This window comes from Cuculus canorus, chromosome 11 (assembly GCF_017976375.1).
Source record: "Cuculus canorus isolate bCucCan1 chromosome 11, bCucCan1.pri, whole genome shotgun sequence".
Lineage (NCBI taxonomy): Eukaryota > Metazoa > Chordata > Aves > Cuculiformes > Cuculidae > Cuculus > Cuculus canorus.
In genome coordinates, this window is record NC_071411.1 from 14681743 (window position 1) to 14689187 (window position 7445).

Below are 7445 nucleotides of genomic sequence, written 5' to 3' on the forward strand. Positions count from 1 at the left end.
AGATTGAAGGTCTCTTGCAAAGGCTATCATTTTAATATAAAACGAGCGATCTTTTAAGCTTTGTGAATTAGAAAACAAGAACTCCCATTTTAGATCAACAGTTAGACACTGAAACAAAAGAGCTTTGGATTTTTGCAGAAAGTTACAGTGTTTGGACTACCTAACATGTAATTTCAAAAGCCCATCTGTACATAAATTCTTGACATCCCTCTAGAGGTATGTTGCACACATACGTGTGCATGCACATGCACACATACACACTCACATACACCCTGACAGCTAACACCTCCTTTACCCTGTGCACAGCACGCTATAATCCTAATCGTAATTCCACACTTCCACTACATTAGGGTCTTACCAGTGCATTGGCTCTGACTTTCTGTGTGATATTAAGCTGACGTTCAGAAAAATATTGCCCAGAGTGAGTGAAGAGGGATGGTTTGTGGACGGGAGAGGAGCAGGGCAGAGCCTGGAGTTGCTGCTGTGGCACATCCCCAGCCTGGTTGCCGCAGGGGTGGCTTGGCGGTGAGCATGGGACAACATCTTAAACCAGCATCGAATGTGTCTTCCTTGCCAGGGACTGCACTGAACTCTTTTAAATCTACAGTTGTCATCTGTCCCTGTTCTCCTGCTATTATCCCCTGCTAGGAGACGAATTTTTATATTTCTGACCAAGATCCAATCTCCTTTCCCTTATCAAACATAATAGAAAATGCTGTAGTTACAGAATAACAAGCTCGTCTCCTGGATAGAAGTCAATCTATTTTTAAGTGCGGGATCAGCCTGAGAGCTGCCCATGACAGCATATCACTTCATGCCAACATGGTGCCCCTTCATTTCTTGTTTCACTTGCCTCCAGCCCCCTCATTGCCTTGAATGTCCCCCCTTTTCCCTCTTCCAGCTGGTTCCCTTCCATACTCAAAGGGCCTGATCCTGCCTGCTCTTGCACAAATTGAGCTGGAGTGATGTGAATCAGGTGTACCGCTGCAGCCGTATCATAGTATCATAGTATAGTTAGAGTTGGAAGGCACCTTAAAGATCATCCAGTTCCAACTCCCCTGCCTTGGGCAGGGACATCCCACTAGATCAGGCTGTCCAAGCCCCATCCAACCTGGCCTTGAACACCTCCAGGAATGGAGCATCCACAACGTCCCTGGGCAACGTGTTCCAGTGTCTCACCACTTTCATGGTCAAATCCATGAGCCATATCTCCAGTTTAGGTACATGGATATTCCTGGTTTTATATTCTGAGTGTTTATCTTTCAGACTTAAGCCCTGTTCGGTCAGCTTCCAGCTACAGTCTAGAAACTGCTTGTATAGCTGTGCGATTCAGCTTTGCGCATTTTGCTGTTGGACTTTTGGACTCACTAGCTACTTCCAAACCACCTTACTGAGTCTTTTGAGGATCGCATTTTGGAGATAGACATATTATTCTTTATAGTCAGACACAGAATAGTCTGCTTTGCAGAATGTAAGTGCAGAGAGAGACTTGCAAAAGACTCCTTTATTTGTGTTTATGGGGAACAGACCTAGAAAACCATGGCTAACATTAGATCCAAATTGAACAGCAGTTAATTAAATAATTATTTTTTTCCCTTTCCATTGGTCATTCATACCAATCTGGTTTACAGACTCTTCAAAACTAAGAGGGCTAAGCTCCAAGTATAAATTTAATTAATCAATAATTGTCATTTTTAAACAATCCTGATTTATTTAAAATTGACCTCCAGACAAAGAATTGACTCCATTAACGTCTGTGCTTAACTCTCTGCTGCGGCAGCTCTTTCTGCTGACACTCTTGCTGGGCAAGTTTCCTTTAAGAGAACAAAATCCTCAACTTCATTTCTGCAGTTCCCTAATTTTGATTCAGAGCCACATCTTTGTTTAAAGGTTTATGTAGATAAACCTCAATTTTGTCAATCTCAATTTTGTATAAGAAGTAGGATCAACTTCTAATTTCCAATGTTAAATCCTACGGTCTACTTTCCACTGCAATATTCTCAAGATGACTATTCCAGGTTAGATCCCATGCTGGGTTCAATACTTAGAATAAACTAAAGTTACAGTAACTTCATTTACTCATCAAGAACACAAGCTTGCTCTGGAACTATCTGCTATGCAATGAGCTTTCAAAGTTCAGCTTAAGGTAGACAACAATGGCATGGACAATAACCATGATATTTGGGAATGGCCGAAATACAAATCCACTGCTTTCTTACTGCATAAGGACACACAATAATACAAGTAATCTTTTGTGATAGCCTGTATATGAATCAGATATGAAAGATCTTCCCACAGACTGTCCAGCTGCTACGGCAATGGTATGTTGTTTTAAGCATCTGGCAAGTGATGAAAACTCATGGGCCACCATATTGTCTTCAGTATAGAATCTACCTTAAGTATTCCTGGTACCACGGTTACATATGCTCCCAAAACAGCAGCAGAGTATTAGCACAACGGTACTACGTTGTGGCTGCTGTGCTATCAGGATGCTGCCACTTCTCTTCCTGCAAGCACTGATCTATGAGGGTCCAACTGGACAGTGAGAGCCCTGATCTATAAAAGAGCTCTGGCTATAGGAAACCCATTTCCAACACCACCTGCGTTGCTGCAGACAGTCAATAAAATGAAAGAAGAGCATTCCCCTTCCAAGCAGAGCACTGCTAGAAGACAAATATTAAAGCAAGCCGAACATTCAAATATTATTAAGATTGTGAGAAATGAACACAGTGGAGTAAAACTGAAGTCCACAAAAGTGCAATAACCTCTGGGGTCTGGTGTCTAGGAGAAGACAAAGTGCACAGATAACACCGCTTAGGCTATGCACTCACTCCCAGCCTGCTAGGGTTAGCTGCCTCCTACTACACCTCGCTCTTCTCTTGTAAGATTGACCTAACAAACACTTTCCCTGTATGTGCTATGACAGGTGCTGTATTTGAACAAATTTTAATAGACAGCATATTAACTCTGACGGCTTCAGATCACCGAGGCATGTGTGTGAGTTTGCATCTCCTGTATAAATACTCCTGACTCTCATCTGCTTTGATCAGTATCACTCACTTCTCTGATCCTTGCTCTTTCACAGCGTCGTGACAAATTTTTGGTTCCATGTCAACATCAATGTCTCAGTGACTATAACAGTTGTTGACATGGGCCAGTTTATCTTAGTATCATACTCTGGCAGTTCAAAATTGATCTGAGGATACTGTGAAAGTTTTCGAAACGTGTGTATCAAATCCTCTGTTGAACTCCAAATTTATGAGCATCTCGTTGCCATGGATTTTCCTGATCAGCGAGGCATGAGTACACTTCTGCAACCACTGAGCAGAATGGAAGGGGACAGAGTTACAGCACACTTGGACTCTTTCCTTTTCACACTTTCACTTCAAAATCTCTCTTACTTAGCCGTTGTGCTAGAAGGGAGGAAGGTTTGTGACATTAGTCAGGCCAAGATAATACAGTAGAAAAATGTTACTATTCTAAAGAAGGAAAATTCCCAAGGAACTGGGCTGGCATTACACTTTTTACAGGATCCCAGAATTTGACTTGTATTCAATGGCACTGCTGCTCTATTATGTTTATGCTACCTTTCCCCTTGTTTTCTTCCTCATATATACTAGAATATGTACTTGAGAACAGATCCATAGCTTAACTCTACCAGCTTCAATAACACCATGCTCATTTCTACCAGATAAAAGTCTCCCTTTAAAATTTGGAGGATATAAGAAAATGCATTAAGAAAGCCCCTAGACTACACAGTCCACTGATGCTCCTCTCTCTTCAAATTCCCTTTGCCCCAGGCTGTTACCTCAATCTACATCTATTTTTCCTGGTGACTGGTTTACAACTTAGATATTTAGAACAAAGAGTATTGGTTTGATCTGTGTTTAAAGCAACACTTTCTGGAAGTCGTGCTCGTGCTTGCACGATAGTCAGCACTGTGGGGTGTTGGGTTTTTTTTTTTTTTTGAAAAAAAGAATATTCTAATCAGTTACAGCACCACAGAGAGACTTTTCTTTCTTCTTTAGAGACAACTACAACACGCAAATATTCCAGTGTTTAGAGCCATGTATGTCTTTATACATGCAAGTGATCTTTAGCCTCACCTTCAAACCGTATGTTCCAACTCATAAGTAAAGTCTATTAATACTGAGCTATTGATCAAACTTAAAGATCAGGAATTTCAGTGTCATCTCTTTCTCTCTAGACTGCTACCTCCAGCAACTCTTATAAGATAACATTTGAATTGGAATTAGCCCTTGTAATTACATTTATATTAATAGAATTAGAAGGGAAATGTTTTTCAGAGTTTCATCTTCAAGTGATAAACTGAATCGTCACTTCAATCTATTACGCTTGCACAGAGATTTACTGTACATGAATCTAAAACTTGCACAATTCTAGGGACAGACCAACATCAAGAGACAAATTTCTCCACTCTCACGTGGCTGTACCCCATAAAGCTTTTCCTTTCCCAAACCCTTATTGGTTGCTCTTATTAGCCCTTTCTGAAACCCAGTCCTTGCATTAACTACTTAGTGTGTATAGAAATGTTTATATCCCTTGAGCACAAGCCTCCTTTAGTTTCTCTTCATTCCTTTTCTTAGAGCCTGTCCATTTGTTCTTGTATTTGACACTAGTTTCCTGACATCTCTCCTAGCTATTCCCCTTAGAATAGTATATAAAATAATGATGTCCACCCTGAGCCTTCCTCTCTTCAAAAAGCACTGACCTAGTTTCTCTGCTTTTACAGTAGAAGTTCTCCAGTCCCATGTCAATGAGGTTGCCCTGACATATCTTAGCTCTGATAGTTATCTCTCTCTTTTAATAATGGCATCCTGAATGGGGATTATTTCCTCTAAATGCATCTTCATCTGCTCCCTGTAGAATATTTCCTTTTGAGTTACTTCTGATTGATCTGGTTTTGGTGGTAGGGCTACGCGAAGATAGCTCTGATCTTTCTATCCAGGGCCTGACCACAGGTGATGATGCCTGTGGACTTTGGCCAGAATTGGAGCCTTTGATAATGTATTTCCCAAACCTGTATAAAACACAATGAAAAAAGCCATGGTTTAAATTGCTCTTTCTTATTATTAATGGAGCATATCCTCAGCCAGACTAGTGGGTCACTTAAGTCCTTGGATGTGTGCAGATATGACAATATTGCCTACTAGCTACTGAATCATTATTTTTGTACGGCACCACTCACTTATTTTCCTTCACTTTGCTGTACATTCTTTCCTTTCGTTATGTTGAAAGTTCTCCTTTTTCCTAAGGATCTTATCCTCCATCATCAGAGTGAGGGAGAGATTTCGTCTAGGCTCATAAAGGAACATCATGAAGGCCTGGCTTTTTCTTCGGGTAAGTTTTTAGTATACTTTGGTTTCTCTGTTTATTTTTTAAATTCACTGCCTGTTCCCTGTCATTTCTTTACCCTATTTATTTGTTTGTTTGCGCTTTTTCATATCCTTTGTCCTTTCTCATTGATCTCTGACTAACAAAGTGCTCTCGGGTCGTAAAACCTTCCCATTGCCACTTTTTGTGATGCTGATGCAGGAGCTGGAGCTGCTCTGCTGTACCTGCAGCCCTGGCAGCCTTTGGTTACAGCGCTTTTAGATTGATATTAGGCATGGTCCCATCATACACCGCCGAAACACAGCAAACTCCAGTGATTTGGTTCTTTTCAGGGTATGAGTGGTGATTTGAGCTGTATGTGAAACTGCTCTGTTTTATGTATTTGAACCATCTAGACTTGGTAAGTCTGATGTCTTTTTCTTTCTGATATTTGTTGAAGAATGGACATTTGCCCCATCACCTGCCTTAGTTCAGCCTCAGAATCTCCTTGGACAAGCTGGTTGCTCTATAAAAATCATTTCTGCTGTTCAGGAGAAATCAAGCTGACTTCTATGGATTTTGTCTAATTTTGTGTGGCAAAAAGAACATTTGCTAATTCACTTTGTACTGGGGGCTTCTTGCAGCAGGAACCATCCTGCCTAGGAAGAGGGTGTTGTTTTATAGGGTGATAGCTTCCATGACATGTAATTTGATTATTTTTTTTCCCCAAGTGGGTGCAATCCTGATTTACACTGATGTTACACTTCATTTTTCCTAAAAATAGAATATATTTTTCTACCAAAAATGTTCAGCTGGTTTGGTAGCTCTTCTATGGAATGGAGGCAGTCCAAAATGGCAAAGACATAAATAATTGATTCGGTCCCACTGAAACCTCTGGACTTGTTCCCCAAGCCTGTCTTTCATGTAGATACATTATCTCACTGAGACTTTCTTGTCAAACTATGTTAAGTAAATAAGAGAGAGGTGAAATATCAGCAACAAAGCTAACAAATGGAGCTGAATGCTCCACTTGAAAGAACAGATCTAGCTGTTTACCATGCTAATCTGAAATGAAATGAAAATGTATGTTTTTCATCTTTTCAGACAACGATCTTCAAATACAGGTAGCTAAGGTCTTTAACAACACAGATATTTTTTTCTTTTTTTTTTTTAAAGAAAAACCCTGTTGTGGAGGTATTTTGTGCGTGTATGTGGCTGGATCAGTGTAGAAGCCAAAAAAATCTATTACTGTTGATAGTTTTACCAGTCTGAATCTCGTACCATACTCTGTTCTAATTCATCTGGCTCACATGTGCCCACATACCTTGCTGGTGTTAAAGAAGGGTACACATACTTCTGCGTGCTCAGGGGTTTATTCTCCCTTTCCATACGTGAAGATTTGAATCCCTTCTCGTGGCTGCTCCCTGTCTCCAGTGCACAGGGATGGCTGTGCTGGGGGAAGCTGTTCAGTAGAAACTAAAAAATCTTGGCAGCAACCAAGACAGCCATTAGTTAGAGTTATCAGTAGCACCTCACATTTGTTGATTTCAAGTTAGCATTTTTCTTATACTTGAGGGGCTAGAGACTAACTAGGCATTATTCTTTGCTTTACAGAAATTAAGTTCGATTCCCAGCCCAGTTCCAGCAGCTTTCCGGAGGGAACATCCTCCCCAGACGGGCTGCATGCTGCTAATTACAAGGGAAATCCTGACAGTGTCAAAGTCGGTGCCAAAACCTCACTGATCACAGTGATGCCGGGATCTCACCAGATGTCTGAATTGTTTATCCGTCTGGGGTTTTCTGTCCGGGTTGTTTGCTGGCCAGCCTTGACCTTCCTCCCCCCGCACCAGAAGAAGGGCTGTTTCTGACGCAGCTCTGTCTGCTTCTCTCTGATGGATCTTTGGCGTTTTCAGTTTGTTACAGCCAGGGAGGAAGAGAAGCATCTTATCCGGCTGTGTCTGTCTATGCTTTTCCGTTACCCAGACCTGGTGCCGGGCTTTTGAGCCATCATCTGTGCACTGAAATCCTGGCTTCATCTCTCAAGGGAGCACTGGTCCACGTAGCGCCCGTATGTATCCCCATGGAATGAAGCCGTGAGTTTTGAGGAACTT